We start from the raw sequence: 12,806 nt of genomic DNA on the forward strand, positions 1-12,806 counted from the left end.
GAGACCACCGCTTGAAACTTCCTCCTTACTGGGGCATTCAATGAATACCTTTCACGGGAGCTATAATTTTTGTTCAAGCAGTAACAGCAAGATCACGCAACATGAATATTAAAACCGAAGTATGTATCATTTTTTTCAGCGCCCCGGGGAGGTGGCGGTCCCCGGGGCTGCGCGGCCCCCCACGGGCCCCCACTAATGAATTGCTAGTGCCCCAGGCACTCGGGGGCTTTTTTTGTAAACGGAGTGCGGGAGACGGCGCTTTGGTTTTTTTTCATAATTTCAGCGGGATTCACAATCCCATCGCGATTTCCGGCGAAATTATTTTAAAAAAATGCTTTTTTGGGTCCTGGGGGTCCTCGTGGGACCCCCTGAGCAGGCTTAGAGGGTCAGGGTGTTTCTACCCTGCCGCCTTTTCTTGCTTTGTAATGTTTTTTCAACTGTTTTCTTGTGACTCGGTTCTACCAAGTCACAAGATGGCTGCCAATACTTCCTGGTTTGGAGTGTTGGCAGCCAATCACAGTGAAGCTCGTGCTTGGGAGGGTTTGCGAACCCACCGCTGCCCCAGATATCAAAACTTTTTCTTTTTCTAATTTCTCAGCAACTACTGAACAGACTTACATCATAAAAAAAAGGATCTTTCTGAACCAAGATCTACCTTTTTGCCAAATTTGGTGTAATTCCGTACAGCAGTTTGGGCTGTAGCTTTGTCTAAAGTTTCCTATGGAAAAGAACATGGGAAAAAGCATTTTGGGATCCCCTTTTTTCTCGGCCTCCGCTTGACGAATCATCCCGAAGCTTCCAAAACAGGAACTGACCGGAGCGCCCCACTAGTTTTGAAAAATTCACAAATATTCGTCAAGCAACGTCAAAGTTATTGGGAAAACAAAAAACGCTTTTCCTATGGAAACTAGGTCCTAACTTTAACTACCTACTGGAGATCGCCAGTAGGTAATGTATATATATATATATTCACGTATTAAAAATGTTTTTTTTAATTTTTTTTTGGTTTTTCACCGTGCACCCCCGCGATTTAAAAAAAAAATGTAAAAAAAAAATTCTGCCTTCGGGGTCCTTCAGGGACCCCCTGACAAAGGCTAGGGGGTCAGGAACTCTATACCCTGCCCCCTTTTCACATTCAACACCTTCCTTTTTCACTCTCGCACTGAAAACAAACAAAATGGCGGCCGACACTTCCTGATTTTGACCGATTCAAACGTTGATTAACATGTAAACACCAATCAGAATTACGCTCGCACACGTTAGGGTGCTCGCACGGTGCGCGGCTATAGATATGTATGTGCTTTTAACTGCAATTTTCTCAGGAACTACTGAACAGATTGACTCCATATATGCAAAAGGCACATCCCTGACCTGAGGACTACCTCTCTGCCAAATTTCAAGTAATTCTGTTCAGCCGTTCGGGCTGTACCTTCGACTAAAGGTCCCATGGGAAAATGCATGGGGAAAACGCGTTTTTGGACCCCCCTTTTTTCTCGGCCCCCGCTTGACGAATCGCCCCGAGACTTTCAGGGTAGGAGCTGAGCGGAGCGCCCCATTAGTTTTGAAAATTTCGCGAAGATTCGTCAACCGGCGCCAAAGTTATTCAAAATAGAATTTTCAGATTTCCTATGGAAACACGGTCCTAACTATAACTATCTACTGGCGACCGCCAGTAGATAATATATATATATATATATATGTAAAGTGAGTGCAGGCGTGCATCTGTATTGTTGGTGGTACCTAAGGTCCGGTGCGTCCGCAATCGCATCATGAATGAAGTGCCCTCACCATGCACTGCTAATTACCCCAGTTGTTACATCACGTATGACCTCTTCTATCACATCATTAATAATATCACTGTAACATTTGCAGTAAAACATTGATAAGAAAACTGTGCACAGCAAGGGCTTGAATTATAGTTACCTTAGGGTACGGTTATAGTTACTTGAAAATACTGAATTTTTGTATGTAAAATCTAAACCCAACTATAACGTCCCTGTAACCTTTGTTTTTTTGTAAAAACAAAAAATATATATATCTATAAATGTATGTATATATATATATTCACTGAAAAAACCAAAGGTTTCAGGGGCGTTTTAGTTAGGAATTGGCATTTAAAAAACCTTAGAAATTCACTGAAAAAACCATAGGTTTCAGGGGTGTTATAGTTAGCTGGACATTTCCCTCATACAAATCCCTAGAAATTCCCCTGTTATAGTTAGTTCAGCTCAATTAATTCTTTGAAAAATTAAAAAATATTATTTGAACTTAATGGGTTTTCAAACTTATTTTTTTATATTTTTCAAAATATTTTTTTAGCTATATGTGCAAAACTTTATTTTATATATTTTTTTCAATGTTTTTGGATCCGCGCACCCTAAGCGCACCGTTCCCGATCCCTAAGCGATGACATCCGCGTATGGTATGCGTTGGGTACGTGTTTAGTGCGCAGTCGCAATGCGACCGGTACGCGACTCCCAGCGTATACGCGACACGTTCGATGTACGTAACGCGACGTTTACGCGCTTCCACGATGCGTCATCTGCGTCTATGACACGGTAGGTGCGCGGATCCCGCAAAATATTTAACATTTAAAACACATATACATATATGTATTTCATGTGAATAATAATTGAAGACAAACTCTAAACTAGTCTTAAAACTAATATATTTTGACATCTAATCCTATAAAAAAATGTAATTCAATATCGCGGATGCACGCTGGGTGCGTGCTGCGTAAGCGCAGGGTGCGCGGATCCCATGTGACCTGCAAAAAAAGAGATTTGATTGGTTCATTACACTTCCTCTTCTAACTATTGAAAGACCCCACCCATTTCAATCATTCTTCTTTGACCTTCTTTAGAGCACCATCTCTTTGGAGAGTAGAAGATTTTTTAGACTAAGTTTACACTTAGCTCTAACTATTTTCAACCAAAAATGGCTTGAGGGCAGCAGGCATCAACTGCATCACCTGATACTTCTGAGGATACATTTTTGGCGGAGGCACCACCCAAAGAACGTTTTTCTTCAGTTGTGTGGACATTTTTTACTTTTCCCGAGGGGCAGAATAAGACCAATGCCACCTTGGTCACGTGCAAGATTTGCAAAAGAGTCCTGTCACGAGGGGATCCTAACAAGAAATACTCTTGCGGCACGGCAAGTATGATGAAGCACATGAGGACCCTTCATCCAAACAATCTTGCACGAAAAGAGTGCAGACGGATGAGAAACACTCCTGCTCCTGCGCCATCCACCTCATCGCAGCCGAGCACATCAAGAGTGCATCCATCAGCCCAAACCTTGGACATCCATCCTCAATTTCAATTTTTAAAAGGGCACTGCACTAGTGCAATGCGACTTTGTGCTATGGTGAGCAGTCGATCGATCTGATCTGCCACTGCCAAGAAAGTCACATTTGCTAGTTTTTTTTTTTTTTATTATTGTTCCCTGAAGTTCATTGTTTGGTTTCTCTTGTTTTGTTTTTTGTTTTTTTTTGCAGAAAAACAAAAAAAAATTAAAAATTGTTCAGAAAACCCCAAAAAAATTATAAAAGAAGAAAGAAGAAAAGAAAAAGTTCTTGTAAGAACTAACTTTCCTGGTTTAAAAAAAGAGCTAAATTTCTTTGTTAGTGTTAGTTTAGATGAATGTATGTGTAGTACGTAATTGACTGAATGAATGCATTAGTAACGTATGGTGAATGTATAAGTGCAGAAGTATGAGGAAGTGCTGCAGCATCACACAGTAACCTCTTTAACTGCAGTGTGCTGTAGTACTTCCGAAGCACAGGGATGCAACATATGTACATAAATATGTTGCAAATCTATGCTTCTGTCTGCACGGCTGCTTAAACTGCAGCCATGTGGTGACACAGGCACCCTTGCACCATAGTGCAAGGATATCTGTGTCATGTGCTGTTTGTTTTTCTGCAGGAAGACACACCTTCCTGCACAAAAACAATGAGAAATGCATTTTTCTCCTTAAATGTATGCTGAACATTTCAGCATGCATTGAAGATATAAAAATGTGGAGAAATTAAAACAATTCTCCTTGTTGTGCTTTCCTACACCAATTTTAGAATGGTGCACCATTCACACACATATCGAGATTTATGATTTCTGATAAATCTAGACATGTGTCTTGTTCTATGAGTATTCAGTGCAATCATGCACAACAACACATATAGATCACCCTTTCAAGACAAAGTGGTCTGCATGATGAGGTTGTATTTACATGGAGTATAAAAAGTGCACAGAGTGCCTTTTCCTCTCTTTGTAAATATGAAAGAGTATCTTACACAATAACTATGTTACAAAAAGTGACATATTTCCGTTTTTAAAATTCCTTGCGAATGATAAAAGGTAAGCACAGAGTTTTGTCTGCAAAGATGTTCAAAGAAGAATGATTGAAATAATTGCGGTCCTTCAATAGCTAAAATAGGAAATACTATGAACCCCTTAAATCTCTTTTTTTGCAGGTCACATGATATCTGATTATGGTCAGATTTCAAAACTACATAGGTATAAACAGAGTGTTTTTAGAAACATGTTTCCACTTTGTAGCTTCTTGTAGACCTCCTCATTCAGCATATTGAGACTTAGTTAAACTTACCTTCACAGTAATAGGAATAAAAAATGGTACACATTTTTTTCACATTTTCATTCTAAATTCTTAAAAATTGCTTATTTTAAAATTTGGATCTTTGAAAGAAAAGGAAAAAAATATATAACATGTAATAATACATTTTTTACAACACAGCATAATTTCCACAAAGTAATTTTTTTGCCTTTTTTGCTGTTCTCAGAATATATTAAATTTCACTAATAATAGTGATTTCAATCGTACTCATAACTTAACAGCGGGCAAAAAAAACACAATCTCAAAGATTGTTAAAAAAAAAACAACATGCTATTGTCAAAAAAAAAAACAAGATACAAATCGCAGATATATAAAATGCACACAGCTAACACATTTTTTTTTACTTTAACTTACAAAAACTGTAAATGATGTCGCTTTAAAATATTCACCGAATCTAAAGATGAATTTCTGGAGGATGCACCACGCCCACAACGTTTTCCTTAAGTGATGTGGAAATTTTCTACTTTTCTCGAGGGGCAAACAAAGACCAATGCCACCTTTGTCACGCGCAAGATTTTCAAAAGATTTCTGTTACGAGGGGATCCTAACAAAAAATACTCGTGCGGCACAGCAAGTATGATGGAACACCTAAGGACCCTTCATCCAAACAATCTTGCACGAGAAGAGTGCAAACAGATGGGAAACACTCCTGTTCTGTATCTGTAAAAAAGAATCACAAATAAATGTATATTAATAACTTTCAAATTTATACTATTCCATTACTGTACAAACACATTTTATATAAATACTGACTAAGTAACTATAGCCCTGAACCACAAGTGTGACGATGGTTAAAACACTACATGCATAGTGCATACTACTTTGAAGCAGTTCATGCCCTAAAGTCTACCTCACTAAAACACTACATGCTAACTGACTAAATGATTACAGTACTATAAGGAGACACACTGGGTGAGTGACAGGGTGTTTGCTAGAAGTGTATGAATACTAACTAGGGGATTGAAGGTGTGAAACACAACTGTGTAGGTGATTAGAGGACTGCATCCATACTGCATAGGCATTTAAAGCAGTCCATGTGGTAAGGCCTGGATCACTGTATGACTACTTGGGTACTGACTGAATGATTAGAGTACAGCAAGGAGAGTGCCTAGGTGAATTTATAACTGGTAGGCTTTTCGCACAGGGAATGGATTAGTACTTGGTACTGAATGGCTCACTAGAGGAGTGCAAAGGCAGTGACAGGATGTTTGCTGGACTGTATGGACACTGACTAGGGAATTGAAAGTGTGAAAGACAAGTGTCTAGGTGGGTAGAAGACTGCATACATAGTGGATAGGGGTTTGAAGCAGTCCATGTGCTAAGGCCTGGCTCAGTGCATGAATACTTAGGCACTGATTGAATGATTAGAGTACTGCAAAGATAGTGTCTTGGTGAATTTATAAGTGTTTGTGTTTTCGCACAGTGAATGGATTAGTACATGATGCTGAATGGGTCACTAGAGGACTGCAAAGGGAGTTACAGGGTGTTTCCTGGAAGTGTATGGATACTGACTAGCGAATTGAAAATGTGAAAGACAAGTGTATAGTATGTTAGAAGACTGCATGCATACTGCATAGACATTTGAAACAATCTATGTGATAATGTATGGTTCACAACATGAGGACTTGGAAACTGACTAAATCATCAGACTACTACTAGGTTAGTGCCGGGGTAAAACTTTTAAATTTTCAGTTCTGGCACAGTGAATAGAATAGTACATGGTACTGCACTTTAGTGTCAAACCCTGAATCATTTTATCAATGCATAAGCAAAGCATAGCTTCTAAAGCTACTAAAACTTGACAACATGACCGATTTTAAAACAGTTATCTGTCATCAAATACACTATGTTACCAAATGCTTCTCTCACAATCCTTACCCAAATGTACATAGACTCACAGTGTGATTTTAGACAAGCAACACTATCCCTAGCAGTTTACCAAAACTCATTCGCTAGTCTAGAAGAGTTAATGGTACTGCACACAATCTACATATTTCAGTACTGCACTTTAGTGTCAAAGCGAGAATCATTTTATCAATGCATAACCAAAGACTGGCTTCTAATGCTACTAAAACTGGACAACATGACAGGTTTTAAAAGAGTTATCTGCTAGAAAATACACAATGTTACCAAATGCTTCTCTCACAGTGGTTCCCAAATGCACACAGACTCACAGTGTGATTCTAGACAATAACCACTATACCTAGGACTTTACCAAAAAGCATTCACTACTGTGGAACTGATAAGGGAACTGCACACAATCTACATATTTCAGGACTGCACTTTTCTGTCAAAGCCTGACTCATTTAATAAAAGCATAAGCAAAAACTGGCTTCTAATTCTACTAAAACTTGACAACATGACAGGTTTTAAAAAAGTTATCTGTCAGAAAATACACGATGTTACCAAATGCTTCTCTCACAGTGATCCCAAATACACACTAACTCACAGTGTGATTCTAGACAAGCACCACTATCCCTAGGAGTTTACCAAAACTCATTCACTACAGTTTAAGTGGTAAGGGAACTGCACACAATCTACATATTTCAGTACTGCACTTTTGTGTCAAAGCCTGACTTATTTAATCAAAGCATAAGCAAAAACTACCTTCTAATGCCACTAAAACTTGACAACAAGACAGGTTTTAAAACATTTATCTGTCAGCAAATACACAATGTTACCAAATGCTTCTCTCACTGTGGTTCCCAAATGCACACATACTCACTGTGTGATTCTAGACAAACAACACTATCCCTTGCACTATACCAAAACACATTTCTTCATCTAGAAGAAGTACTACATGTTAGTATAGAAACATAACATAACTCATTTCACAAATTCATAAACAATGACTGGTTTCTAATTCTACCAAAATATAAAAACTGCACAGTTATCTGTCTGCAAACACATGAAAAACACAAATGCTTATCACAGAATGGTTTCTACATGCACACACACTGTCAATAAGATTGTAGAGAAAAAAAGTACTCCCTACACTTTAGCAGGAGAAAAACATTAGTCTGATTAAAATCGAAATAGTCTACATACATCCCCTCACAATTAAATAACTCATCTTTCAAGTTGTTTTGTAGATTAAGAAGTATATCAGTCACTCACCATATTTTCTTTTACAGAATCTCTGCACTGTGCACCTCTCAGCAAAAACAAAGACTGGAAAAGTTATATACATGTAAACATCAAATCACAATCCTTCACACATAAACTCAAAAGCAAACACACATTTCTATTGGTTAATCATTTCAACCCTTTCCCCTTCCCCCAATCTGCCTTCTGCCTGTTACCATAGAAACAGGTCATGGAACACTGCACTGAGCAGACAGGTCAGAAGTTCAGCACACAATGTTGCTAAACAAGAGAGGGAGTGTGCTTCTTTTTTCAACATATCAGCTTCTCATATCTAATGCTCCTTACAATCTGTTTTTGTTAACCAATAAGAATCATACCTTTAAAAAACAGAAATATACACCCTACCTTTCAGTGTACAAAGTAGTCATACAACCAATGATTTCTTGACTTTTTAAAAAAAAAAAATCCGTGGATCCGCGCACCCAACGCGATAGGATGCGTGCACCGTGCGTGCATTTCGCAGTTTTTTTCTTAAATAAGGGGTCCCCAGGGGGTCCTTCTGGGACCCCCTAAGCACCTCTAGAGGGTCAGAGTATTTCTACTTTGCCCCCATTATATGTTTTCCACACTTATTCCCTTTGCTTCTTCAGCCTCGCTTCTACCGAGGCAGAAAATGGCCGCCAACAGTTCCTGGTTTCGAATGTAGACAGACACTCGACAGCCAATTAGCATTCAGCGCGCGATCGGGAGGGTGCGCGCTCGGTTCGGGGAGGGTGTGCTTACGGTCCGTGTAGGGTCCGCGGATCCTAGCCGGCCATAGATATTTATGTACTTTTAACTCTAAATTTCTCAGGAACTACTAAACGGATTCACACCATTTATGCAAAAGGCAGGACTCTGAACTGAGGACTACCTCTTTGCCAAATTTGGTGTCATTCTGTTGAGCGGTTCGGGCTGTAGCTGCGACAACAGATCCCATGGGAAATTGCATGGGCAAAACACGTTTTGGGACCCCCCTTTTTTTTCAGCCCCCGCTTGACGAATCACCACGAAACTTTGAGGGTCGGAGCGGAGCTGGCCAAAAGTTTGGAAAATTTCGCGAGGATTCGTCAACCGGCGCCAGACTTATTGGGAATAGAATGTTGCAGATTTCCTATGGAAAATAGGTCCTAACTATAACTATCTACTGGCGACCGCCAGTAGATAATATATATATATATATATATATATATATATATATATATATATATTCACTGAAATAACTATAGGTTTCAGGCACATTATAGTTGGTAATTAGCATTTAAAAAACCTTAGAAATTCACTGAAAAAACCATAGGTTTCAGGGGCGTTATAGTTAGCTGGACTTTTCACTCATACAAAACCATTGAAATTCCCCCGTTATAGTTAGTTCAGCTAACTATAACTCGCGCGCCCGCAATGCACTGCTGATGACGTCACATATTACATCACTCATGACATGGTCAGTGACATCACTCATGACATCTCAAATGACATCACTGATGACATCATCCAGTGAATGTGTGTTTTTCTTAAAATTAAATATGTTTTAAATATGTATATCTCAAGGTCGATGGAAGAATAAATGGGTAATAAGTGTCTAAATGGATGATTTTTTTGGGAAAAATTGATTGTATAACTGACTGATTAAGTGTATCTTAGTGAATACATGGCTTAGTGAGTAATGTTTAAATATGTAAATATCTGTATCAGTCTCTCACTTTGTGTATAAGTGGCTGCATGGGTTGGTGAGTAGCTACATGAGTGTCTATATAGATTATTAGTTGTTTTTTTGAGTATCAGTATGAGTGTCTGTATGGTTTGGTGGGGGATATTACGTAGTGCATAGATGCATGAATGAGTGACTCGCTCTTTGTATGTGTTGAAGACAGCATGTGTGCAGGACTGTATGGGTGGATGAGTGTGTGCATAGTTGTGTTAGTGAGTGAATGACTGTCTCAATAGTGTCTTTATGAGTAACTACATATGTTTTAAACTAGTATATGTGACTATTGGTGTATATAAGTGAGTATATGTGAGAGTGAGAGATTGGAAGAGTTCCTGTATGAATAAGTATGTGTTTCTATAAGTGATTGTTTAAAAGACTAAGTATGTGTAAGTTTCTGTAGAAGTAAGTGTGGTGGTGTGTGTATAACTGTATATGCAAGTAAATGGATGTTTGATTCCTTATTAGCATGAGTGACTATGTTTGTGAGTAACTCTATGGATGAGTGGTGTTGTGTAACAGGATGTATAGGTGTATAAGTACATATGATGAGTGAGTACGTGTATGAGTGACTGTATAGGACTGTTAGTGGATGAGTGGATGTCTATGTGGATCTTAGAATTACTGAATAGGTTGTTGTAACTGGTATTGGTATGTCCATTGTTTTGAAAATTTTAGTTTCTATTTTTGAATGTGTGTATCAAAGGTTCTATTAGGGTGAGAGGGGGCCTGCCACTCTATCACAAGGATGATGTCATCAGTGATGTCATTTGAGATGTCATCAGTGATGTCATGAGTGATGTCACTGACCATGTCATGAGTGATGTAATATGTGACGTCATTAGCAGTCCATTGCGGGCGCTCGAGTTATAGTTAGCTGAACTAACTATAACGGGGGAATTTCAATGGTTTTGTATGAGTGAAAAGTCCAGCTAACTATAACGCCTCTGAAACCTATGGTTTTTTAGTGAATTCCTAAGATTTTTTAAATGCTAATTTCTAACTATGCCTACAGAGATAGGACATGTGAAGAAAGAAGAAAAAACGCACAGAAAGAAAAAAAAGAAATGCAGAAAGAAGCAACAGAAGTCCTCAAAGACGAAGAAAAGTGCAGGAAGAAGGATAACGTGCAGAAAGAACAAACAGAAGAGCAAAAAGAAGCCTTGTTGCAAAATCATCCTGTACCCTCAACTTTTTCAGACGGATACTGGTGGTAACTGAGTCTGACTAACCAGTACTAGAGCCAGTGCTATGTTAAAAGACACTTAGAATACAGTGAAAACACCTACATACACTAGGGAACACTATGCGTTGGGGTCCCTCTGTGATTAGTATGACCTCCTCTGTAAGACCCTAGTATATAATAGGCAGGGGGATTAAAACTACCTCTTAAAACACGCCACAGGGCTTGTTTGCACACGTCACCTCAGGCCCCGTCCCCTCCCTTCACCACTGTGTAAACACGCCCTGTGGCCATTTTTAGTTGGGAGATTAAGCTCATTTGAATCAAGAGGGTCCCTAGGGTCCAACTAGCCCACTAGGTACCTCCAGTAAGTGCCACAGAGCTGCTTTGCAGAGAGGTGTAATAAAAGGCACAGCCTGGACCACCTCGCTGCAACGCAGCGCAGTGGCGCTTACTGGAAGCACCTGGTGGGCTAGTTAGCCCCCAGGGGCCCTCAGGATTGAAGGGGAATTATTTCCCCAACTTAAAACGCCCCATAGGGCGTGTTTACACACGTCACCTCAGGCCCCGTCCCCTCCCTTCCCCACTGTGTAAACACGCCCTGTGGCCATTTTAAGTTGGGAGATTAAGTTCCCTTGAATCCTGAGGGTCCCTAGGGGCAGAATAGCCCACTAGGTACGTCCAGTAAGCTCCATTGCAGAGAGCTGTAAAAAGAGGCACGGCCTGCACCACCTCTCTGCAACGCAGCGTAGTGGTGCTTACTGGAATCACCTGGTGGGCTAGTTGGCCCCCAGGGTCCCTCAGGATTGAAAGGGAATTATTTCCCCAACTTAAAATGTGCCACAGGGCGTGTTTGCACACCTCACCTCCGGCCCCGTCCCCTCCCTTCACCACTGTGTAAACGCGCCCTGTGGCTGTTCTAGGTTGAGAGATTAAGTCCCCTTGAATCCAAAGGGTCCCTAGGGTCAAACTAGCCCACTAGGTACCTACAGTAAGCACCACAGAGCTGTGTTGTAGAGAGGTGTAAAAAGGGGCGTGGCCTCAGAACACCTGTCTGCAACGCAGCTCCGCGGTGCATACTGGAGATACCTGTTGGGCTAGTTGGCCCTCAGGGACCCTCAGTATTGAAGGGGAATTAATTCCCCCAACTTGCAACTTGCCTGGGGGCGTGATTGCAGAGTGCTGCAAGGAGTGCTGCAATAAAAGGCCGGCACAATGCTGGTCTATTGATTATTTATTTTTTTAAAGAAGGGGGGCTGTGTGGCCCCCCTTCTTTTTCTAATTTATTGTCCCTGGGGACCCCATCCCCCAGGGCCTGCCCCCTAAAAAAAATTTGAACATTGTTTTTTTGGAAGGGGGCCGCGTGGCCCTCCTCCCGAGGCCTTAATCGGCCCTGGGGACCCCAACCCCGGGGCATGGCCTTTTTTTTTTTTAAATTCTTTAGGAGGGGGGCTGCGTTGCCCCCCCCTCCTCAGGCCACTTATTGCCCCGAGGACCCCATCCCCCGGGTCAGGCCTTTGTTTTTTATAAAAAATTTGTTATATATATTTATATAAACACCTAGGACATGTTGGACAAACCGTACGTACCTATCACCATGACGATTTGCGTGATATTCATTAAAAGGTGACTATGCATACAATGAATCCACGTAGAATGTATTTACACAGCTAGTGAAGCTCTGACGTGTCTGACGCCCTACCGTGCCTAATCCAGGCGGCCCCGCCGGTGGGTACTCTCCAAGTAGACACCCTTGTCCTTTATTTATACAAACATGGGTAGCTATTGACGTGCACATTTAATACACACGCACACCAAGTCATTCAAAGGGGATTCGACAAAAATCCAACAGAAACTATGCAAGAAACCCCCCTCACGGTTAATAAAACACACATCCACCGCCGGATGTGTAATACTTTTTATTTTACTCTCTGGAAAGGAGACGAACCTCACTTGAGAGTCACAGAGCGCTCCTATCTGAGCCCAATGCGGTGTTACACCCACCAGTGCCCGCCAAGTGCCACACACCTCTGTGTTGTATTCCACCAGTTAGTGCGTATGCTATGACACTCTCTAGCCCATGTGCACTGTAACACCACCCCGTGAATATGTCATGCCACACTTGCCTTCGCACGGGTTATATTGCCCCATCTAACG

The sequence above is a fragment of the Triturus cristatus genome, chromosome 5_2, assembly GCF_964204655.1.
Source record: "Triturus cristatus chromosome 5_2, aTriCri1.1, whole genome shotgun sequence".
In the NCBI taxonomy this organism is placed as follows: Eukaryota; Metazoa; Chordata; class Amphibia; order Caudata; family Salamandridae; genus Triturus; species Triturus cristatus.